The sequence below is a fragment of the Anas platyrhynchos genome, chromosome 18 (assembly GCF_047663525.1).
Source record: "Anas platyrhynchos isolate ZD024472 breed Pekin duck chromosome 18, IASCAAS_PekinDuck_T2T, whole genome shotgun sequence".
NCBI classification, from domain to species: domain Eukaryota; kingdom Metazoa; phylum Chordata; class Aves; order Anseriformes; family Anatidae; genus Anas; species Anas platyrhynchos.
The window spans coordinates 6003232-6028750 of record NC_092604.1 but is presented as its reverse complement, the minus strand read 5'-3'; the positions used below and the strand labels follow the sequence as shown (position 1 = coordinate 6028750).

Here is a 25519-nt window from a genome sequence, read left to right as displayed (position 1 = left end):
ATCCTTACTCCCTTTAGCCCTATCAAAGCCAGTTGCCAGTTCAGTTCTACCAACTTCTGATTGATTTCAGGGGCCACCTCTCCAGCTGTAACAGAAGGAAGAACCAGGAGCTGGGTTCCTCACCGTTTTGCTTCTCATGTCATGGATGAGATTTGGATGGATTTCTTGCGATTCCTAAGGATTTCCTGCTTTCATTGGGACTGGACAAAACAGTCAATAAATACAGCCCTTCCTGTGGCTGTCCCTAGCAAGGAAAACAAGCACGGAGGCAACAACAAAGCTGGATATACAACACTGGTTAGAATTTAAATGTTCACATCATCCCAGCAGCAAGAGATAGCAGCAGCAGGGACCTACCCGTGCATCCAGCCTTTCCAGTCACCACTCACCTGCACACGTGGGATTAATTGTCTCTGCTATAGCTACTAAAAACACTATTGATTCTTACATGGTATCTCAAGAGAGCTAGACCTTCAGGAAAAAACAAACAAACAAACAAACAGACAAAACAAACAAGCATTCCCCCCCCCCACCCCCCTTCATTTCAAACTCTATAAAATCACAAAGATTTAGTTCCAGGGAGCCCCCCAGCACACCTCAATTGACTGCAAAGACAGTCCAGGGCATATGAGGCTGTAATGAAGTCCGGCAGCTCTATTTATCATGTGGCCCCGTTCCACCTTGTTTTTACCTTACCTCAGGAGCTGCTGTGGGAGAAAACATCCAGTGCCATCCAAACACAGTGCTAGCGTGAGCACTGGTCACACCAAGCCCGAATCATTAAGCAGCAGCAGCAGCAGCTGATATTCAGAGAATTAGGAAAGCTAACGAGGAGGTGCCCTCGGCATACATCCCTGGTCCAAAAATACAACCTTCCACTGTCAGCCACCAATTAAAGTCCGTGTCTTGTCTTTATGCCGGGAGAAATCAGTCTGACTGGACTCCTTCACCAAAAGGTCAAATGTGAAAATAAACCAAGGCGAACGGGGCTGTCCTTTCCTCAAGCATCGCACTGCTCTGACACCTCGTCCTTGGGCTCCAAGCTGCCCTTTTTGCTCAGAAACTCATCTTCTAGGACACCTACCACTAGCCCCTGGCTTCCTACCCACCTTCTATCTGCCGGCCGGCGCAGGCATCTGCCCAGGCTCCCCCCTGACCCGGAGAAGCTGGAGCAGCAGGAAGGTTTGCAGCTGCGGGCAACCTGGAAGTGGTGTCAGAGGCCTCGTGGCTGGCCTCTTAATTGCTCCCAGCGAGCCCTGTAATCCTACCTGTGCCTTCCCCAGATGGAGCAAGCTGAATCCTGGGAGATGTTATGGGGTGAAGGAGGAGCCTGGAGTGAGGGCAGTAGAAGCAGAACAAGAGAGCAGCCGGTTCTCCATCTCAGTCACTCTTCCTGCTCCCTGCAGTGTCCTCACGTTCACACCCGTCACATCCCAGCCCTCCCAGTCAGTCAGACTGGGAAGCTCCCAGTGCGCTGCTTCCAGCCGAGCAATGGTGGAGGAGGGAAGAGGAGAGGTTTTGTGCCTCGTCTGAGCACAGCAATCCTTGGTCCTCAGGAGACGACCTTGAAAAGAAATGCCCTTCCCGGGGCAGGCAGCCCAGTGATGCTATGGAAGGGAGCTTAGCAGCACTCGCACAAATAGCCATTGGCATTTTCCTATTGCCAAGACTGCAGCCTTAAAAATAAGTAAATAAAATAGACACCTTAGACTGGGCAATATCATCACTCCTTTGCCAATCCTGAGGGGTATCAGACAAGGCTGCATCCTCTGCTACCAAAGAAGAGGGTCACTGGGGCAGTGGTCTCTCTCACCACTTCCACATGGAAACACCATTTCAGAGTCCTGCTGGGACACAGGAGTCTTGTTGGGGGACCAGTAGGGTTCACAGCAACCCTTTCCTGCCACGGCATTCCATGCTGTCCTTACTCAAGGGCATATGAGGTGGGCCTGTGGGGACACCCCCAGCATAAAGAAATGCCCTCCTCTCACCCTAATGATGAATGAACCACAAAGTATAAATTCTTCAACCAAGCTGGAACGAAACAGGAACTATTCCCAAATGTGACACCAAAGCTCTTACTGAAAGTTTAAAGTTAAATATTTTCATAATTCATTTTTCAATGTCATGCCACCTCTGCACTGATTACTTGTGGCCGGGATCCCGCCTGCCCAAACGTTCCAGAAAGCCACCAAGACTACAAGAGAAATCTTGGGAGGGATTCTCACACGGCAGGCCCACCGGCACAAGACACAACAGAGGCAGATGTGCTCCTGTAGAGGCAGCCAGGGCACGTCCTGGACCTTTCCCAAGGCAGATCCCCAGCCTGTGGGGCTGTACCCCCTGCCCTGCACCCCCGTTCACAGCAGGGTTGGCCCCGGGCAGAGCCTGCACTGTGCGGCGCGCAGGGCCCTGCGGGGTGCTGTGAGGCCGTACGTGTGCGCAGCTATTTCGGCAGAGGCCTCAAACAGCTGCATAGTTTCTGACCATCTCAGCACAACAACCCCATGTCAATACGCGGAGAGGAATGCGGAGACCTCAACGGTGCCTCTCGACACCCATCTGTTTTTTAGAGTCAACTTCTCTGAACTCCTCTGCAAACTATTAGCATGCCGAATGTCCAGTTGAGGGCTATGTTTTGTGTGTGTGCTGTAATTCCAAAGTAAACTCTTTTGCCTCGAGAAACATGCAACACAATAAACTAATTTGAGTTGAGCTTAGTTTAATCTTTCTGGGCTTTTTGTTGTTTTGATCTGATCCCAGAAGTGGAAGTCTGGTTTAGGTATCGTGTTTTTGTTTTGTTTTGGGGTTGAGGGTTTTTTTTCCTCTTTCTGGGATTTGCTCTCCACAAGCCAGATTCCTGGATTTGACAAGTTCTGTTTTATGCTACTTACACTACCACCTGCGCAGCCGGAGAGAGATTTAAAAGGCCGACTTCCCTGTTGGTAAAAGCAACAACAAGCAAACACAGAGCTGCGTTCAGGACACGCTGAAAAGAAATTTGCTTCCTTTCTTCATATTAATTCACAGATGTGTCTTTCCCCATTTTTCTATACCCTACCCTTGTACCTGCCAAATCCTTTTCCTCTTCATAATGTGCTTGTTTCAACCCACAGAAGCTCTCCTGTCATATTAGTTTTGTTTAATAATCCTCTTTTGTACGCTTACTAATTAGCTCCTGCCTGAAGACGAGGTGACAGGGAGCTACGGTTGCCCAGGCTGCTTCAGGGACACTGCAGTGGCCGTTTCTGCTGAGCATCATCTCTGTTCAATCTCTTCTCTCGCCAGGCCAGGAAGATCTAGAGACCACAGCTGTCCCGTCAAGAGCCCAGTGATGTAATTTGCCCAATATTCAGGCAAAAAGAGGCCAAACTCCACTGACCGGCGAGGTGACTCACGTTGTACGCGACATCCTGCGCAGGGTCGAGAGGAGGTTCAGGAGGCCTGATTCAAAATCACTTGTGTGGCTCAACAGACCACAGCTGAAACAGGAAGGGTGGGGAGCTGAAGCGACAGAGCAGAGCAAGGTTTCGCTACACGCAGCAGCACCAGCCTGGATATTTAGGAGATAAGCCTAATGTACACACTTCTGCTGCAAATTTTAATTTTGGAAAACCAAAGGTCAAAGGATTGGAAGTTTTTCTCTGTTCCAAGGAAGGTCTGCCAAGCACTACTGTAACAGCCCAGCTTTTGAGTACATTACAGGCACATTAACGGAAAAGGAAAAGTAATAATAATAAAAAAGGAACAAGTAATCCCTTTGTATAAAAATAAAAGCAAATAATGCACTGTAAATATAAAAGTTATTTGGAGAGGTGAGATCTGACGTTACAACTCAATGGGATTCTCCAATAGTGTACAACTCAGAGAGCTTAGAAAAAACAGTGTTTTTCTTGACTTCTCATTCTTTCAAAGTTGTATCATTCTTTGGTCAGTAAGGCAAAAATAAATACTAAATAAGAGGCCAACTGTTTCCAAAAGGTAACTGGGACCCTTCCTTCGATCTGTGTACCCTTCCCACTACCTCCAGGTTCCCTCCCTCCCCATGCAGAGAAATCTAAGTGAGTAAAGCACACCGAGATGCAAGAGAACGAGGTGACTAAGACCTGTAATGTGTAATAACGCATCTGTGCTGTAACCAGACATAAACCTTTTAAAATTCAAATAGGTGACTCAAAGCTATGGAGACCTTTCCAAACAGCAGACAGAACAAAATAATAATAATAATAATTAAAAAAAAAAAAAAGACACTAGGATATTTCAGTAAAAGTATTTCCATTTAAATAAAGCTGCTTATTATTGTAATTGCAAAACGGCTCTGCAGTTCAGTTTGGCTTTGATAATGAGGCATTGAGTTAGAAGCATCCTGGACACATGCTGCCTTGATTTGACATTTGTCTCCATCCAAATCACTCCATCTTCACCCACTGGAGTAGAAGAACAGACTGTTACTTCAAGCCACTGCAAATTAGACACCATTTCCAAAGAGCCTCAATTTTATACGTAAATCACAATTTCTTGTAGATATTATCTTGCTGGTTGGTCTGCAGAGGGGGAAGTGCCACAAGGTAGGAGGAGATGTGGTGACTCCTGCACAGCAGGTAGTGCATAAACCAGGTACTAAGTATGACTTGCTCATGTCTGAGCTCTCTGTAGGACAGAGACCCATAACTTGTGCGCTCAGTAGACTCCAGCATAGCTCATACAGCAGTGAGTGGCAGCTGGTGCCACAGTGACAGTTTCACAAACTAGATTCTTCTCCAAATATCAACCCTCAGCTCGCATGGCTGTATGAAGACCCACACCCACTAAAAGCAGAGGGAAGAATAATTGCATTCAGTATCAGTTGATCAAATAGGCCCTAAAATACCTTAAAAAAGCAGTATAATTGAATATTCAGTCTACGGTTGACAATGGATAATTCTACATCAAGGTACTCCTGGAACGCAAGAATGTAAAATATTCTGCTCCAGGCCTAATCTTCATTAGGTGCCTTGGGCTAAAAGGAAATACTTTTTAGTTCTGTTACAAAACATGAATAAACAGAAGCCATGGGTTACAAAAAGTGAAAACTGAGTAGGAATTCCAAGATTTACTCCATTAATCATAAATTACTAAGAAAAACAAAACATGAAAGAGCTCGCTCTGTTTCCTTCGTTTTTTTCAGAGCAGTAGCAGCCACAAAACCTAGGAGCCAGTGACAAAATAGCAATGATCGTGTAAGAAATTGCGTCTAGGATGTTCATGGTTAGTTGTTCATTGGGATGGCTCACTTCCTAATGGAAGGGCCAGGTTGTGCAACAGCTTCCTAGCCAGGGAGGGGTTCCTGACGCAGTGGCCCCGCTGGTTTTGGTGGAGCTGGCAGACGCCCATCACGAGGATGAGGGGCCCTGGATCTGACCCATCGGCTGTGATTCAGGCAGTTCGGCTTCAGCTGTCCTCCTGGGAAGCTGCGCTCAGATTGTCTGAGCTGGAGGTGGAAAAGTCCAGTGAGATTGTCCAGCTCGTCTTCCTGCCAGTGCAGGTTTGTCTCCAAAGACGTTTTCTAGGATTTTGTCCAGACAGCTTTAAAAAAGCCCTAAAAAGTGGGATTCCACCATCGCACTGCAGTGAATATTTAATAGCCCGGCGCCCTTTGCTTGTAAGTTTTCCCTGATAGCCACATTTATTTCATGTTGTTCCTATGTTACTCTGCTATTTGTAACCCCAGACTGCTCCCTCTCTGGCAAAGAGATGGCACAGAAGAAAAACTCAGTGGGATTCACCTTGTGCAGTGGCTTGTCCTATGGTGACAAGGTTTATCCCCAAAGGAAATAAGAACAGAATTTCACTCACCGAAACTGAATGCCCCCTGGATCTTTATGTTCATAGCAGCATTTGGTCATCAGCTCAGCAGATCAGGAAAGGTTCCCCACAATTGTTTTTTCAGTCTTTTTCTATTTATTGTCCCTTGATTTAGGAACATTTGGGAGATTCTGTCCTGTTCTTGCTCCCTCTTTTCCATATTTGCAGGTTCTGTATTCCAGTTATATTACACACTCACCTTATACATATATTTCTTCTTCCCTTTACTCCATAGGCTTTCATTTGGCTATGTCAACTACTCTTTTTTTGTTTTTTTCTTTCTTTTTGTTCTAGACTTAAGGTTTGCTCCCAAGAAACCAGTACTCACAGAGTAGTGGACTCAGTCTATTTAGGATCTCGTTATCACGTTTCTCACCACAGCACTGTAAGAATCTTAAAATTCTTTCTGATAAATAATGCATTCTAGCAAAATATAAATCCATTTCCTTCTATTAGCTACAATTACAGCCTAAAATAGTAATGGAGGTATTGGATTACTAAAGCAGCCGTGCTTTCATTAAGAGCATTCACCATTCATGTCACACTTTGAGCCCAAATAGGATAATTTCATGTTCACCTTTGCTTTGGTCATCATCTCCCTCCACTTATTGGCACTGAGAGGTTTACCCGATTTGCTCCTGCACTCCTTCCAGATCCTCACAGGGGCTAATGACTGAATGAAGCCTTCCTTTGCTGGGTTATTTAATACCACCTGGGCATAATAAATGGGAAATCCCAGCACTCTTTACAATATTTGCAGCACTGGGCCACTTTTACGACATTATTACAACTAGAGCATTGTTGTACCTTGAGATTTTTAGAGAGGTCTCACTACTAGGAATTTTCTCGTGATACTCAGACTGAGTTTTACTTATTTTCCTCCCTCTGCCTATAGGTTTGCCTCTGTTGGCTCAAACTAGACATTTCTGTTTTGCTCTAGTATTTATGTGTTTGAAGATAGTTATCATATACCTACTTAGTCATTTTAAACCAAGCGGCCATATTTAGCTCTTTTTAATCTTCTAGTCATAAATCATCCTGCCCTGGTCTCCTTTGCCAATGTCAGGAATGTTTTTCTATAGTTTCAAAAGTGAAATATGCCTCTGTTAGCAGAGAGAAGAAAAAATGGATTCAGAAATAAATAAAAAAAAAAAGAAAAACCAAGTATCCTCCAGCAGGTAAAACTCCTGTAAGTCCAGAGCCTCATGCCTTAGGTTCCCCACTGCAAAATCCTTTAAGAACCTCAGAATTAAGCAACAGCATATCAAAATACCCAATAACGCACCTAATCATTCATGTCACTTCTGACCCTTGCCACTTGGGATCAGGGCATTTCCTTCCTTGCACTTTGTTAAACGTGTTTTTAATCTGCTAAATTGCACAACAACATGGCACAACGTAAATGGGCGCATGACCCAAGCGATTTTTAAAGGACTTTATTACAAAAATGGTTCTTTCCCATTTGGCCAGTGAAAAGGGCTGGGCCACAACTTGCACTGACCTCGTGTAGGCTATGAGAAAGGGAAGGAAGTCCCCAAACCCTATTCTCACATTGCTGACCATGCACCCCCCTCCAACTGCCTTCAATCACCCGCTGCAGGAGCAATGACACGTCTGTCCCGTGTTTCCCCAAGGCAAGGCACCCTTCGCACGACGTGCACAACGTGTCTCTCTGGGAGGCAGAGATGCTTCTGCATCGCTCTGCCCAAGCCTGGCCTGGCCCCCAGGATGCACAAATCCATACTGCACACGTGTCTGCTCCTCAGCTCCTCTTCCAACCTTTCATCCTCACTTTTCCAATGGGATGGCAGTTAGGGAGCAGAGTTCCCAGGTAATTACCCTGTAAAAGAAACCACTTTGTTTCCCTTTTTTTTTATTATTATTATTTTTTTAAGAGTTAATGCAGAGGACTTCCGCGTGTAGTCAGCCAAACACTGCAGAACAACTCTAAAAGACAAAACAAGGGGTTTCTTTTCTTAATACATTTCTCCCGCTGTTCACTTGTTTATAGGATTCAGTCACTCTCATCAAGCCAAACCTGGCACGACTAACTCCAATCCCACGTTCAACAAAATCGCTGCTGTGTTTATATATCCAAGGGGACTTTTCAGAGAGGGAGAAAAGCACCTCCAGTATGTTAATTCCTAAGGACTCAACAATTAATGAACTAATCTTATTACACGTGCTGGGGGCAGAATCCTGGTAGATGAAACCTGAGCCAATGAATTAAAGTCTCAAAACTCCTTTGGCTGCATAAACGTGCTTTTAATTTCAGCTAACCTTTCAATAATAATCCTTCAGGATTTTTTTCCATGATGTTTATACTTTCTGAAGATATGTGACTCCTCTTGGATACAAGCTCCTTTGTTATTTTATTTCTTGGAAATATTTAGCAATGTCCCAATAACTTCTTGTTAAAAGTGTATTTGCTTTTCCTGTCCTGAAGGTTGTAGCTGAGTTTTCCTCTCTCTATGGAAGGCCCTTGGCTTTTTACTGATTTTTTACTGCTGGGAGTAAACAAAGAATAGGAGAAATGTTTGCCATATGTTGACATAATGGTCACTTTGTGGGAGGGGAGTCGAGAGGAAGGTTGCCCCCCTGACATCATGGTAGAAGTGCCCTTTTTCCATGGTTAAAGGTGGGTAAATAAATTATGGTAAATAAAAACCAACTTGAACTTTCACTAAGGACTTCAAAGGAAACCTATAACCCGTATGGTTACAGAAGCTGAAAAAAGTTGAAAAAAGACCCATTAGCATTCCACACGTTTAGGGACATTGGTCAGAAAGACACTCTAATTATGAGCAGCTTATGCTCACACAGGGACAACTCCCACACAGACTCTCCATAAAAGTCACTTTTTCCTGTGAGTACCTTAGATGCCACAGTGGTCAGTAGTAGAGGAAACACAGGGGTAGAGAACCCGGGCAAACTCTCAAATCTACTCCTACCTCTGCACTTTCCGTTCAGTTTAGATCCTTAATAGTCTCCTTTTATTTACTGTTTGTATTTCGCCCATGAAAATGGACACAATCCTGTCTTTTTCTGTCATTTTCATAGATTTACATAATAAATGATGACTGAGCTAAGAACTTGTACCAGAACATATTGGTTGAGTCACCAATTAGTCTGCAGCCATGGTCTTTATTTGAAACAGTTTGGAAGTTTACTCTGGAAGCATCAAAGAGATTTTAGTGTCTTATTATTCAAAGTAAGTTACGGATGAATAGTAAACATGAACAACTCACTGCCTTGACAGTCCATTAAAAATCAAAAAAATTCCTTTGCAATTTTATACTGAGACAATTACTGCCATGTACAAGCCAGTATGATGGGAAGGATCACCGCTTTCTGGGCCACCTAGTTGGCTATGAAAAACCTGCTGGGGAAGAATCTGTGGAGAGATCTTGTCAAACTTTTCCTTATGTTCTCTAGGTTCTCATTGAGATACCCAACAAAATGTAAAATGCTTCCTTTTTCTTTTTCAAAGACAAAGCCTATTGCAAATTCAGAACATGCCTGCAATTAAGTGGATTGGTTTGCAAAAGATAAGCAACTTCCCCTACTAACTGAGAAACACCAAGAACAAAAAAATGCCCCTTTCGAATCCCTGCTCTGATGAGATGGATGCATGCACACACCATTTTTGTTTCATTTTGGTTTGGTCAATACCTTTAGATAGCCTACATTTACTTTACAGTTCCTGGCCCTAACTCTTCCGAATGTGAATTTTAAACATTTTTTGAGTTCTGCTGTTCCATTTTTCAACACTGGTAGATAAGTACTCAACTTTTGGACACAGCCATGAGAGAATCTAAACACTAATCATTCGGAAATAGTTAAATCCTAGGATAACAGAGAAGCACCTGACGGAGGGAGGGGGAGGAGTGCCAGGGCAACAGACATGCAAGTGATCATCCATTGAAATTCTGTTGACATACCCATATGGGCACCTTGCCTGCTTTGATGTGGTTTAAGGCCCTAAAATATAAACTTTCATGAAGAAAAATGCCGTGCCTTTTGCAGAACAAAGCCCTCTTCATCGTGAGAATGGAGAAAATAGAGCCGTACGGAAAAGGTCAGGTGCATGGAGCTCTAGAGCAGTCCCCAGGCACATCACAGGCAGCAGAGGGCACCTGGACCCTCTTGACGGCCAGCATGGCTCAACACAACCCCCAGCAAGCCGCAGCCGTGTCTGCCTCCCCACATGCCGTTTGTCTTTCTTGCCTACGTAGACCCAAGTATCAGTGCAGAACTAAGGAGCTGGACTCGATGATCCTTGTGGGTCCCTCCCAACTTGGGATATTCTACTTGGGATATTCTATGACAAGATAAACGAGGCCCAGATTTCCACAGGGACTCCAAGATTCCATTGCGATATGCGTTTTAATAGCTTAAAAAGCCTTGCTTTGGACTAAACACTACCCCACAGGTGCATTCAAGATTTGCTTGACAATTAATGAGACTTGTGTCTTCTTCACAACTTATAACTTTTCCACAATAACTTCTTCATGGTCTTTGGCCAAGTACTAAAATCACGCTAAAGACAAACGGAAGAGATTCCACTGACATACGTGACACCAACACGCTGCTACCTCAACCGGCCAGGGCAACAGCAGCAGGGCAAAACTCGCCGCCACACATCACAACCACACTGGCAGCTGCAAGGAGACTGCCTCGTGTGCTAGCTATCCTCCCCTCGCCACGCTTCTTTTCCCAGCCATCTAGAAAATATCCCATCCAATAACACGCCTCGCCAACAACGTTTACAAATAATTCTTTCAGGCGGGATGGCGGGGGTGCCCGTGCTGAGCCCCACTGCGGGGGGAGCGGTGGTTTTTGTTGGCAGCCCCAGGCCCGAGCCCCTCGTGCTGGGGAGCCCCGGGGGGGTTGTGGGCTAACGTGAAAGCAAGCACAAGCCTTGGCAGGCTCGCGGCTGTCGATCTTCCTCCCAAGGCGCGTGCACGCAGGTTTATTCCACACGCCGCTGTTGGCTATTTCAGCTATTTTTTCCCCTCTGACTCCCCCTCTGTCAGCTCTATAAAATAATACGCAAGTATGTGATACCTCAGAAATTGGACAGAGTGGTTGCGAGGAAAAAAAAAAAAAAAAAAAGGAAAAAGAAAACCCGCTATTTTACATTCTCTGGAAAAACGGGTTATAGATTCTATATTTAAATAAAGGTTAGAACAATAAAGCAGCAGGGTTTTTCCACAGTAACTCTCACCTTCTCAGACAGCAAATGCTGAGTAACTCCATGGCCCTCCTCGCCCTCCCGCATCCCACACCCGGCCCAGGGGCTCCGGCTCCCCTCCTGTTTACTGAGTGTCTGCAGCCACGCTGGGGCAAGCCACAAGGCCGCTGTTTTTTGGAGATCGTTCCGCTTGTCACTGGGCTAAAATAAAAAAAGGGGAGGGAGGCAGGAGCTGTTGCCTGAGCGTGGGCCAGAGGCTGAGGAGGGCCTCTGCAGGGCCATGGCCTCCATCTCCAGCCCGGCCCGGCCGGGTGCCGCCGTGCTGACAGCCAGGAGCACGGCAAAGCTTTGCTGCGTGTGCTTGAGAGGGGTGCTGCCTATTTTTAGGCAGCTGGAGTTTCCACGAGGATTCCTAAATCTCTAGTTTCATTAGGGCGTGTGTGCTTTTTTAAGAACAGGTCATTTGAAATTGCGGTCACATCGCTCTGCTTCTATCCCTTCCAGCGCGAGGCTTGCGATATAAATAACAAGCCTATTAAATAAACGTGCGAGCCTGTCGTACGATGCAAATAAGACCCGGCCAAGAGGCTGAAGCTGGGGTGATAAATGAGGGCAATGGTGGGGTATGGCCTGGCGAGTGCTGCTGCCAAGCGGCCCACGTGGGCCAGCATGGTCCCTGGCGGTGGCCAACAGGTTCAGCGATGGGTCCGTGCCTGCTCAGGGCAGTTTTTCCCAGGCTGCAACAAAGTCAGATTTAACCACTCGAGCCACTCACGGTCCAAGCCTGTTTCCCATATGCACACAATTCCTATACGCTTTGAAATAAACAATATACATTAAAGCCAAGCTCTCACGCCAAGCCCTGTGACGCTCTTGCTGCGGTCTCCCAGTTGTAAGCCTCTCAGCACTCCCAACTGCCCAGCGGCTTGGCCTGACAGCTCACTGGCGTAGGCACTTGTACACATCACCCTCCCGACCTCATGATGGAAATCCGCCCCCTTCCCACCCTCTCAAGAAATAACTTTTTTTTTTTAACCCTGCCTGACAAGGCTAAACTGTCTACTTACCGTTCCCCACACAGCAGCAGCAGCTGGGAGCATCTGGCATGGGACATATGGAATTTAATTTCCCGATATTTACATAGATTGAAACAATTCCGACTCCAGACTTCAGAAGGCCTGTTGCACCAGACCTCAAGGCAAAAGCTTTCAGTTCATTTCATTTTCCTCCTCTTCTTTTGGCGAATGAGCTGGGAATACCAGTTTAAAGTCTGCACGGGCTTTAGGATGTTGAAAGATACTCAAGTCCTTGATCTACAAGGCTTACAGGGTAAATGCTGCTTTTTTGCTTCTGGGGAATCCAAAAGGACTTTTAAGAGCCCTAGCCACTTTAAAAATATCTTTTTTCAATGACCTTGACTAGATTTGAAACAGCCCATTTGAGAGTTCTGCACATGTGGCTATAGATAAAAGTTTCTTTGTAAAAATAAAATAGCTAAAGGCAAATATTCAGTCATATGGAGGAGAATGAAAAGGGACATGTCTAGTGCTGACTGCAGGGCCAGCACTGCTGCTCTGCTGCTGTAGAGCAGAGAGTTAAACCAGGACATGCTCCTGAGCAGGACAGATGCTATAAGAAAATGGCAAAGCGAAATGTGGCTAAAACTCTGTACTCCTCCAAAGCAGTTGGTTGTCTTTGCTTTGCTGGTCAGTTACTATCCATGACATTTCCAATAATTGCAGAAACAGAGACTTTAAAGGTGATGGAGTCCATTATCAACAAAGAATTGCCAGGGATGGCAGCACACCAGTCCAGCTTTGCAAAATCCCTCTCATAACAACACTTGAAGAGAATGGCTTAAAAAATCCCACCTCATTTTAAGGAAGCCTACAACAGATCCATCAATTAGAAAAACAGATAGGATGCTTGTCTTCTTTATGGCTGCAAGTGACCAGATTTTTCAAATGGCACTGATGCAAATGCGAATACCAGCACTATCAGTCACAAAGCTCCTCCACTGTACAGCATCTGAGGACCTCACACATAGCTGTGCAATTTGCCAGTAAAATCCCAGTGGCTGAGCTAGAAAGATACTATGGTTTCCTGGGAGAGTTCATCCAACAGAAAATATGTCTCTTACTTGGTGTATATGCATTTTTTAGGACAAAGGTAATTTTTTTTTTTTTTTTTATAGAGTACATCAGGATGAAGCCAATATGGGACTGGGATCTTCAGGCATTATTTAGATTCCTAAGCTCAAAACGGCAACGTGAAAACTCCCTAAAGGTACCTCACTTGGTTCCTTTGAACTCCCCGAGCTCCTCCGGTTTTTGCTTTGCTTGCTCAGCTGTTCCATGAAAAACGCTTAAACAACCCTGGAGTTGTGGCTGGAACTCAGGTCTCCTACCACTGGCAAAGACACTTTTTACAAGGCCCCAGATTTTTTTCCTCCTCCTCATCCAATGACTCTTATATTCTTATTAGGAGACCAGTAAAACTAACTCCAGCACTGGAAAACGCACCCACTGCAGAGCAACCAGTTCCCTGGGCAGACATCTTTCTTGGAAAGAAGGAGACTTGGGTTTGAGTCCTCCCAGGCAGAAGGGAAAACTCAGTCTGGGTCTCCCAACACCCTGGCTGAGCGCTTGGACATAAGGCTGCTATGTAGGAAGGGGTTACATTGGGGAATCTGACCTACAGTGAAAACCAAGTCTTCAGTATTTCTCTCAAAATGACCGTCTCTTTGATAGCACCATTGTTCAGATGTGGCCATCTTCAGAGACGATTTGCAATGCACAAGGCAGATCTCTGCTTGTACTAAATTAGAGCAATTGAGACTGGAAAGTTTAAAATCCCTACTCCTAATTGCTTATTTAACTCGCTTGTTAAATTTGATTTTATACTTGTGTGCCAAAGGATCTCCTTGTTATAGACTTCTAAAAAAATCTAATAATATATAGTGTTTTAATATTGGGTTCATTCAACTTTTGTTACTCTATTTAGAGGACCTTATTATACTTTTATTGCTATTAAATAACTTTATTCTCCTTATGATTATTTTACAGGGCTCTAGATAGCTGATCTGGATGCTGTCTTATTAACTGTACCAGGTGGTAGAAATGCCAATTATCCTCTTTAATATCCGTAATTCAGACTACATCGCAAGGCTGACCTCAGCATCTCTGATGCCCCAGGAGGAACTACATTATATCACTGAGTAAGGGGTCAGAGATGAGAGAGCTTTTGGCAAGGGACTTTCACTGTGCAGATGAAAGCATACTGATTAAAAATGGTGCTTCCTGCATAACATTGCTTTTCTCACACTTTCCAAACCCACAAGAGGCTGCTTTCTAAAGATGGGTAAAATGATCCCTGGATGGTTTATGTAATATTTGCTGCGTAGTTTTAGGATTTGTCAGGACGAAAGATACTGTAGTATAGTTAGGCTTCAGGACAGGTTGTTCAGCATCCAAAAGTAATTGGTACTGAGAAAGAATAAAAAGATGGTGAGATGCCTCCAGGCTGCTCTAAATTGGGCTTCAGAATCTGTATATGGGATTTACACAGTCTCTATCAGCTTAGTTCCCAAACACTTTTTATAGTGTTAATACATTTGTTCTCACAAATCCCCAGGAGGTAAGAATTTTAAAAAGCAAACAAATCAAGAAGTCAGAGCACACTGGCTGAGAATGAAACCCTAAGCACTGTGAGAGCCTCTGCTCTCCCCACCTCATTTGGGGTGTTTCAAAGAGCAGAGGTAGGTCTGAAAATCAGGTCCCTTCAAAACATCTTATTTGTAAGTCTCAGCAGCTGAACCACTTCCCTTTGTCCCTCACACATCCATAAACAGATAAAAATCCCAGCCAAAGACCCTACAGGCCATCTGTGGTGGGGCGGGGAATGAAAATCTGTGTCCCAAGCCAGAGGCCCCTTACCCCTTCCTCCCATAGCTCCATGCAGGATGTCCTGGCAGCCCAGCCACTCGCTCTGGAAGGTGTCACACCACTGGGAAACCCCAGGGCAAGTGAGGCAGAATCATCCCCCAGGTGTCCCCAACACCCGCTGCTTGTCCAAGAACAAGGAGATATATAAGACATATATACGAGGACATACGTAGGACATATATGTTAAGGACAGCTTTCTGAAAGTTCTCAGCCCCAGTGTAGACATGAAATGTAGACTATTTTCACAAGTGTTCAGCATGCAATCTATTGAGCTCTTTTGAAAATCTGGACCTTATTTAGGTGAGTAAATGAGAGCCAAGCTCTTTTCAGAAAAGAGGGTTTAATAGGAAAGTCTGCCGCCTCCTATTCTTAGGCCCCCGAGTAAGTGGTGTGGGTTGCGGTGGGAGCGGCTGGTGCAAGGCCGGTGACTCGTTCTGTCATCCCAGGAGATCCTATGGGTTGCTAGAATGGCCATGAAAAGCCAACAAAAAATTGTGCTCAAACAGAGCAGACAGCAACAAATCAGCTTCACGCTAGAGCAAAGGCTCAGGGAAAATGTTTGCATGGTTCTAGTGTGAACTGGTTAAAAGTCAAACCCGAGTGCTGGTCTCCTGGCAGCTAAATCCATATTACAAAATCCCATTGCCTTAGTTCACTTCAGAATTGTCTCAGCTACTCATTCCTATATCAGTGGGAAATTTGGAAGTGACTTTGGATTTGCAGTTTCCTTTTGATAAATGTATTAAAAATACCAATATAACAGCTTTTTATATCATAATAAAAATACATGGAGGATTAAATCCTGCCTAACTCTTGCTGACTTGGAAGCAAGTTTGCATGCTTTCCTCACATCCAGATTCGATTACACTAACTCTTAATGTACAACTTTGCCAGAAATGTTTTTATTAGAAGAAATTGCACTTAGTCCAGAATGTGGCAGAAGGAATGATCTCTGGCATGCGCGGTAACAGGCCCTTTACACCAATCTGAGATCTCTACATGGGTTTCTAATTTCAGCTGGAATTGAGTTGAAAAATTGGGTTTTGGATCTGCAAGAAATTGGACATGATTATAGGTAATGCTGGACTTTGGAAGTCTTGGACAAAATCTTTGGCCAATAGGCTTTTTGCATTATATCCCTCAGCTGAGAAGCTCTCTGCCAGACTGTACTCACATTCACTCTTGATTTGCCTCCTCTTGTTCCTAGTGTGTATTTTATTCCTTAAAACAACTTCTCAAAACCCTTTCTTTCCCAAAATAATTTAACTGCATCTGGAATTGTACTATCCTAAACCATTTTAAAAAGTATTGATAATTTTGAGAAGGACTTTAAAATAGCAGCTGTGAAAGATAATGAATAGATGAAAAGGGATTGAACACTTGACGGTCTTGTTTCTTTTTTATTGGCTCACTTTGTAGTACTACTACTGATTGACTACTTAATCAATCAGCCTGACATATTTCCAGTTTCTTTTTTTATGCCAGTACCTTTGGTATTATTAATAGCCAACATAAAGTGAACTAATAATGGTTTCAACAGTAAATGATGATTAGTGCATTCACCCTTCTGTCAGGTTTATAACTTTAAATAAAAAGTACTTGAATCATTCCCATTGCCTTGCTGGAAGTCAGCAAAAGCTGAGGGATTTTATCTCCATGCATCTGCGTAGTGACTCCCCATGTGTTCCCTGGGGCCCATGGACAGATGTACACTACCACTAAAAGGAGAGAGCTGTGATGCGAGACTAGAATTAATGCGGGCAGGACTGACAGCCATCCAGTTCTGGTGGTTTGACTCAGTTCTACACCACTGAAGACTCTGAGGAGCACAGGCTGCAGGATCTGTAAGTAATTGCAAGAATCAGGCTGGGAGTTGAGATTAAAGTGAAGGACAGACTGAGGTTTCTGAAACCAGCCAACAAAGCCTAGGTCTCAATCTTGCGAGATTCCCAAGGCGGTCAGAAGACACTTCAATTACATGATCAATACAGTTTCAAAGAAAGCGCAGAAGCCAATATGACTCTGAGAGCAAAAACATTATTTGAAGGGTAAAATGAAATCCTGTTGAAGAACATGAGATCCCTGCTCTACAGAAACCAGTCAATGCCTCCTCAGTCTCCTACTTGTTAAGTTTAGAAACATTTGAAGACATCTGAAATGGAAGTGCAAAGACAATAAGGAAACACTCCGCAGTTTCCCAGCTCCCTCAGAAACTATACAGCAGGACAGAGAATCACCTGCAATGAATTCATCCTGGTGAGGCAAAGCAGGTGTCTGAAACATTGCATTGCTTGCTGCAAAATCACAGGACTCCCATCACACAGAACAACACTGGCAAATGTTTTGTACCCTCCTTCACAGGCTGTTGTTTCCTTGGACAAATTAAGGAAGGTTTTCTTTTTCACTAAGAAAACTCTGGAGCCAGTATGAGAGAGACATTAGAATGAGATGGCTGCAGGGATAAGTACATAACCTATCCTGTCTTTACCAATTAAGGTAATATTTCATAATTACAGCCTAACCATCAGAGAAGATGAAGGAGCAAGAGCAATGAACCCTATTGATATTTATTTGCCTTTTCAGAGAAAAAGCTGATTTATTGAAGCAAACGTTTCAGTGGTAAGTTTTAGCCATGCTGTTGTTTTAGAAGAAAATCAAGATAGGATTCATGAATATATTCTAGAATGCCCTCTAATGTGATTAAGCTACATGTGGAAAGCCTACACTTGATTCAAGGCTTGAATAAAGAAGGACCCTGACTTTGAATCATCTCAATCCAAGCCACTGGACAGTGATAGTTTGGGAGGGTTGTGATTACATCCCTCCAACTCCCCCGTCCTGAAAATGTTAAAGTTTTAAATCAGCGAAAAAAGGAAAACAAACAGAAACTAAAAAAAAAAAAAGTTTTTTTTTCTTCTTTTTGTTGAATTGAGTTCTTATTTTCTGGCCAACTGTAACAAAAACATTGTAGAAGTACATGAGCAAAGCCCAGACTTTCCAGGCTGGAACACGGAGCTGGGCCATCACAAATCAAGGCTATCACAGTTGTGTCCCTCCTGCAGCAGACAACTGCAGTCATTTAATCACTTGCAGACATCTGTCACTCTCCATCCTAAAAATACTGTGATTTTCAGCAATTAGGTAATGTAATTTTGGTATAATGCAGAAGGGTGCTATCAGCAGGAACAACTCCTGAGAGTAAATACAAGCTTGAGAGGGAGGGGAAATTTAGTTGATAAGGTTGGAAAAAGACAAACTGGTAAAGAAGGGCTTTTCTCTGGTGTGCAAAGTCCTCTGGCTCTGGATTCCTTATTCTACATTTTCTTCTGTTCTGTCTACCAGAAAAGTAGTCTTTATGACAGACCTTACATCTAGAACAACCAGCTCCATCAGACACACTGTTCTACACCAGTCCCACCAAGTCCTTGCACAGCAGAACAGCCAAAAAGAGGGAGACACACAGCCCCCGAGGGTGTTGCTCAGGTTTTGAACAAAGCAAGAGTCTGTGGAACTTCCACCAAAATTCAACAGTGTTGGGGTGCCAGCTTTTCCAGGTTCCTTGAAATACTCCTACTAGTATATTTCACAGTACTCTTCCCTTCACAGTTAATTTCTCTTGCCCAGAGTAAGTCCCCAGCTACATTTTATGGACTAGAGGTTTAAGGGTAGACACATCCAACGGAATGATAAAACACGTCCCTCCCAAGGTGTCCCTAATTCCCTGCGTTTACAGAATGAGGACACTGCAGGTTTTTATTGCTGATGAACTCCAAGAGCAAGAAATTTTCTCTGTACTTATTGAGAATGATAAAGATGCAAGTGTGATTATTAATGTGCATCTCATGCATTTGCAATTATGCAAATGCACATGCAAATGAAGCACAACCTTTGGGCTCCTGTCATGTTGCCAATGCTTCCCTCTGTGGCACAAATTTTGGGTAACACTCCTTGCTTTAATAGCAGGTCTTACACTCAGGGCCTTGATGCTGTAGAATTTTGAGCATCTCTCCACCAGCCATTAATGCCAAGGGGCTCCCTAGGCTTCAGCACATCCTCGAGGCTTTTCAGACCATTCCCAAGTCTCAAAACTTCTCTGGGGCAGGTCAGGAGGTACCAACCTCACCACTTGCAGTGGAGTCTTTGAAGTAAACCACAGATACGTGAAGAAAGGCAGTGAGCAGTGCCCCAGTTTGCTGGGTCTGTAATCATTCAACTGACTGTTTAACACCGTGGCTCACAGCGGAGCTAGAGAGTTTCCCCACCTTTCTGTTTAATTAAAGCACAAAATGTAATTGGTAATTTGTTTGGAGGTTCTCTTGGGATGCTGAACTGCAGACCTGCTAAGGGAGCCAAGGCGACGCAGTGCGTGCACCGAGGTGGATCTCATCCGAATGCACCTCGCGGCGTGCTGCCTGGGGCGCTCAGACGCAGCTCTCCTTCCTGGCTACCTGGCCCCACCAGACCTGCTGCAACAGAATTAACCCATCTCTGAAAGAAAGGAAGGAATCCATGGCTTTCATTCCTCTCCAGCCGTGCACACCCTGAAAATCTTGATAAATGAAGGGGTTATGGACTGCCTACAAGACTGCTGACTGTACATCCAAGTTACCGTACTTCCACCACCCCGGTGAGGGGAACCCTGCAGGGACAGACCATGACCCCACAACATCTGAGCAGCAACAGGGCCGGGAGCACGTCCCAGGCACATTTCTCAGCCCCTGAGGGAGATGGGTGCCCTAAGGGATGTGGGCTGAGCCTGGAGCTGCACCCTGCCCTCTCTTCCACTCTTTAATCAGGAACCCAGGTAGACCTAACGAAGGCATCCCATGGCATCACACTGCAGGTACAATAGACTTGGAAGCCCACTGTTTCTTCCAGAAGTTGTGCAACGCACAAAGAAGGTAATGACCATCTCTTCTTAGGCAGAAACAAGAACTCCTCTGACTTACAGCCACCCCTCTGGCTTGGTGGCTGTTCCTGAACAGGGGCAAGTGGAGAATGCCAGGAACAAAGGGAAAGTAAGGAGCAAGGAAGCACATGATGTGCTGGGTATTTTTCCCTGCAATGCAGTCTGTGCCCTGCATTCCCTCTCCTCAAGAGATGTTGAAATCCAACCTTGATTTGAATCCCATCAAAAAGTGCTAAATAAAACTCCCAGATCACAAATGTGCGCAAAGAAAAGCATTGCATGGGAGTACTTGCAAGGCAAGGTGACTACTGCCAAGCAGTCTCTGTATGAGTCTCCTACACATCCAGCTCCTGAGGATCATCCCCCAGAAGAGAAACTTTTTTTTTTTAATTAAGGGAAGACAGGGAAAAAAAAATCAAGAATCAAAACAGGGGTTAAATACAAAAAGGCCTAAAAAATTTAACTGAGCAAACATTTGGCAGAATATTTTTAAACTTTCTTTGGTGACTCTGGGACTGCAAGTGTGGGTGGAGGTGGAGTGTAAGCCCTGAAGAAATCCTTTCCCAGCCAGTTATCTGCAAGGCAATGTCAGTGTGCAGAGTTTTCTACTGTGCTCAGGACAGCAAGGGACTTCAAGTCCTGGCCAGGGCCAGGAAGGATTGTGCAAGCGTCTTCCGGACTGCTCTTGTTGCCCCTCTCAGCACAGCAGTGGTGGACCAGTCCCCCAAATCTGTGGGATCAGAAGCATGCAAAAAGTTTCTTTTTAAAGGGACCTGCATCTGTGAGGAGCTCAGCTCCCAAAATATCCTCCACACTCATGCCTAGTTCCCAACTCATGCATTTCCCAGAGGTGGAAATCTCGCTTTGCTTCTTTCAAGCCTGTAAAGCCATTCCTCCCCTCACAGTGCTGGGGTGTCTGGAAGGAATCTGCCCTGCTGCCCCCATCACACCAGCTCAGGTAAGAAAACCAAATCAGCAATGGCAAACAGAAGGAGAGGAGCTAATCCACATCCTTTGTACAATCCTCCCAATCCTCTCAATCACCTTCTATTCCACTCTGCAATTCAGAGTGAGGGCAGTGCAATCCCTGCTTGATCACAACTCCTTTCTCCTGCTCTCCACTGGGCCTGGCATGCTGGGTGATGCACAGGACTGGGGGAAGGAGAAAAATGGAGAAAAACGAGCCAAGACTAAAGCAGCCCTTCTCACAACAAAGACCAGACACGCTGCTGCAAACTGCTCTCATTTAGCCAGGATGGTGTCTTCCTCAGCTATGCAAAAGAGTTGAAAGGAGAACACCATGCACCAGCCAAAATTCTTCATGTAACAGGATGTCATCACAAAAGCAAAAGACATCAGAAATGTGCCAGATGACACCAGAATTTGAACTCTGAAGTGCTGCTGCATTGGAACGCATCCCTCAAGATAGCCCCTTGGATCGACGTAGACCAGTGTGCGTTGAGAAAGTTGTTGTAGGTTGAAATTCAGAAGAAACTGGCTCCGTCTGCTGATATACTTTGTTGAGTCTACACTTCACAAAAAATGCAGTGGCACCATTCAAAGCATGAGCAGCATAATTCATCATCAGCAAGATACCGTATATGCTCAAGTAATGGACACAATTTTACCCTCAACAGCCCAGGTGCAGCAGTTGTGCATGCCTGCTTAAAAATGCCAGAAATCTATTGCTTGCTATAAATCAGGACTGACGATTCTGTAGTGGAAAATATCTTACTATTACCCTGACCATCTGGGTACCCAAGTCTATTCCAACTCCTGTTTTGCCTGGGTCTCTTAGAAATATATCACAATTAGTAGGGAAAAAATAGGACCAAAACAAAACAAAACAACAAAAAACAAACACCGCAGATTTTCAAAGCAATTACAGGTCTAATTCTCAAGCACTTACAAGTCATTGTCTGAACTGGGTTTTGAAACAATTTCAGCAACAGAACCATCAGGAAGCAGATTTTTAGCCTGTGCAACTAACTCCACTAGTTGAAGCATTTTTCTTGTCTGAACAAATAGGAGAGAGTGCTGAAACCATGAAGAAATACAGATGGTTTCAAAATCTGGGTCTGGGAAATGCTGAACGTCTTTTCATCAAAGTTGTCCTTTTATAATATTTGATAGAAAAAGTCAGAGCATTGCACTGAAATGGTCTTTGTTGTGTTTGAGACATGTTTGATCCCACCCGAGCCCCAGCACGCTCTCAGGAGACAGGTTGGAGGGATGCTCACTCACACACCACCCAAGGGGGGTGTTTGGCTCCCCACTGGGACGGCGCCTCGCCTAACCGGCACCGCCTCGAGGACTTTGCCGGAGCAAGGAAAAACTCCAGCAAGTGGCACAATGGCAACTCCAGCTCTGCAGCTCTTCCACGTCCACTTTCAGAAAGGAAAAGTAACGAGCCTGGGAGGATGCATTACCGCAGGCACCGGTTCCTCCATATGCATGTGAACTCAAGTAACCTCTTATTCATCCAGGCCCTAAAATAGGAAGGCACAGTTCTGGACAAGCATATTGATCTGGATTCCTGTAACTATCCCTTTGAAACACAAATAAACTATTGTTAAAAAAAAAGCCAACAGATCTCAGTGTGTGCTCTGGTTCCTTTGCAATGTGTACTATCTGACTACAATCCATCTTGGCAGTGGAACAGCTACGCAGACGTTCTTCTGAGCCAGCTCTAATGCAAAGGGATGCCAAGTATGTCTTCCCTTTTGTATTTACAGTAACAGCTTCAGCTTTCCCCACCGCTGGGAGTGCTGTTGTGGATCAGCTGGCAAAAATACACTTATCTGAAAGGACCACTGCAATTCCACTTGAAGCTGAACTGTTTCGCAGGGGTTGTCGGCGGGGACCTTCTCCCACATTAATCTACAGCAAGCGATGCCGCGGTGCCGCGGCCAGCATGAGCCTGTCTCTGCCTCCTCCCAGGCTGGACGACCTGCTGACAGACCGCTGGCCTCCTCCGCTCGGCTCTCACACCGCTCGGCTTTTGCAGGGAGGCTCCCTCGGGTCTGCCTGAGGCGTGCCAGGAACAGCGGGGCGATGCGTGACGGAAGCGGGGCCGCAGACGTCCTGGTGTGCGGACGTCCCGGTGTGCGGACATACCAGTGTGTGGACGTACTGGTGTGTGGACGCACCAGTGTGTGGACATACTGGTGTGCAGACGGTTGTGTCGAGCAGCACCAAAGGCCCGGCAACACTACACTGCTTTCAGGAGCCACTGAGGAGTGGGAGAGGACAGGGGATGCCCACGCAGCATCCCTTCCTGGGGGAGCAGGATACGGCACAGGAAGGATTTAGCAAGCAACCCGCACGCAGGGCTGGTCCATGGCAGTAATATTTGCCAATTGTAGGGTTGCTTCATATTGCAAAGCCAAACCAAGGTGTCTCCGACTGCCTCCAACCTCAGAGCTGCCAGTGCAGCACTGGGAGAGAGACAGACAGGCCATGCGCTTCCATGAAGACTGCCAGTATCTTAGTAACAGAAAGTTTTGCTGCTGCTGAGCTTAACTACACTCAAAACAAGAGCTAGAGACCACTTTTCCACTGCCTTGCACTGTGGTAGACCCCCAGGTGTCAGCACTGCCCTAAGCAAAGCATCTAACAGGGCGCAGACAACAGGCCGAATGAGCGGGGTGCTGAGCAGGACTACAATTGCCATTTCTCACTCAACATAGACAAGCAAATCTGCTCTGGATTTTGAGGGCACCCACCACTCCACGTATCTTTTCTGAGGTCTTACACGTCCACGACAGCCTGGATGCCAAGGCCCGATCATCCATGTCCTTTTTGGCACTTATACAAAGGAATGAGACAAATCCTACAGCAGCATGAGCAGGGCTTACCACAGCCCTGTTGTATTCTTCCTCTTTGCCACATCTGCCCAGTTTAGTTTTACATTCTCTCTTAACAAAATAGACAGGGAATGCATTGATTCATAGAACCAGACTCGTGTAGGTTGGACAAGACCTCTAAGATCATCTGGTCCAACCTCTAACTGAGCACTGCCAAGTCCTCCTTGACACAGGAGCTGAAGGAAGGAGAAATCTTGTTGTCTTTCTGGGAAATATTCCTGGGTGTCAAAGCTCTGACAGGTTGGATGGGGCTTTGAGCAACCTGGCCTAGTGGGAGGTGTCCCTGCCCATGGCAGGGGGTTGGAATTGGATGATCTTTAAGGGCACTTCCAACCCAAACCATTCCATGATTCTGTGACTGTGTGACACGAGGCAATCACTGAAGTCTGTGCAAAGGAATTGCAGGGAGCAACTTCCCAGTGGTAACAGCGAGCACAGCTTAGAGAAGTTTGGAGCAGTGTAAATATGAGAGCAGAGCCCATGTCCTCTCCCTTGATACAAGGCACAGCCACCCCACGGCAGCCTTGATGTATAGAATAATGCCCAGATTTTGCCACAAAGCAAAAAGCCTCACCAGGAGTTCAGAGGGCTTTTTGTTGTTGTTGTTTTAAGGTGATAATTCATGTAAACAAACCACCCCCCACAACCATTTAACATATAACATATTATGCCATTATCCTAATTTATATTTTGTTAAGCCTTAGGGGATTTAGCTGAGAACGCAGATCCATTGCAGCAAGTGCTGTAACAAGCCACAGTAGAAAGCAGTCCCCGCTTCAATGAATTTACAGTCTGAACAGACAAAAGACAGGAGAAAGGAAGAATTATTCTCCAGGCCCCACCAAAACAGCCAATAAACTTGCCCCCACTTCCTGCTGACTTGTGCTCCAGAACGTCAGCTTTCATTAAAAAAAGCAACAACAACAAAAGACATTTCTAGCTCCTGTGGTTGTAAAAAGACTCTTGAAGACACGCTAAATCAATGCAATCACATTTACCCAGCTATGCAGATGACTCTGGAAAGAGACATAGCCATTCATCTCTGACAGGGCCCAAATAATTACAAGTTTCTGCAGCCACAGAGTTCTCCGTTTCAGTGCAGCTTCTTTCAGTCCTTACAGCCCTGCCTTCCTTTGTCCTACCTGAAATTGTGACTTATCCTCCTGCTTTCAGACCCCAAAACCACGTTACTGTGCACCTTTCTGGTGCTATTACAGGCGGCTACAAATTCTGGGCTCCTGAACTGGCATCCTTCTCCCATTTAGCACTGCACAGTTATGAGAGGGGAGTCTGAAGGGAACTGGAGCCCAGGCCCAGAGGAACAGGCCAAGGTGAACGTACAGAGGAAGAAACAAACCAAAACCAACCACCACCATCCACAGCAATGCCTCCTCCCCAAAGCGTATGCCCATGAAACAGCCAAAGCCTGGGGGACACAGGGAATTTCACAGAAAGGCAACAAAGCCACCTTTACTGCATCATTTATGTTTGTATCACCAAACACGTGAATCACCCATAAGCATCCTCGCTGCCAGAAAACTTTTTGTGTGACTTTGAACAGGATGCCTATGAGCATCCTCCCTGCACAGACAGAAAGAGCTCACGCGACTTCAGAGTTAGTGTTTGACCAAAACCAGATCTTCCTGAGTGGAACCAGCAGTGTATCCACTACGCTATGCCTCTCCCACAGGACATGGTGCGTGCTGGTAAACCTTCCCACCGATATGGTTACACACAGGGAAAGCACAACAGGTCTTCAATA

At 45.3% G+C, this 25519-nt stretch overlaps 1 protein-coding gene across 8 annotated transcripts in view; it reads right to left on the bottom strand.

Annotated features, from left to right (window-relative positions):
- PAPPA (pappalysin 1) overlaps window positions 1-25519 on the bottom strand; it is a 383667-nt gene that overhangs the window by 207722 nt on the left and 150426 nt on the right. The window lies entirely within an intron of this gene.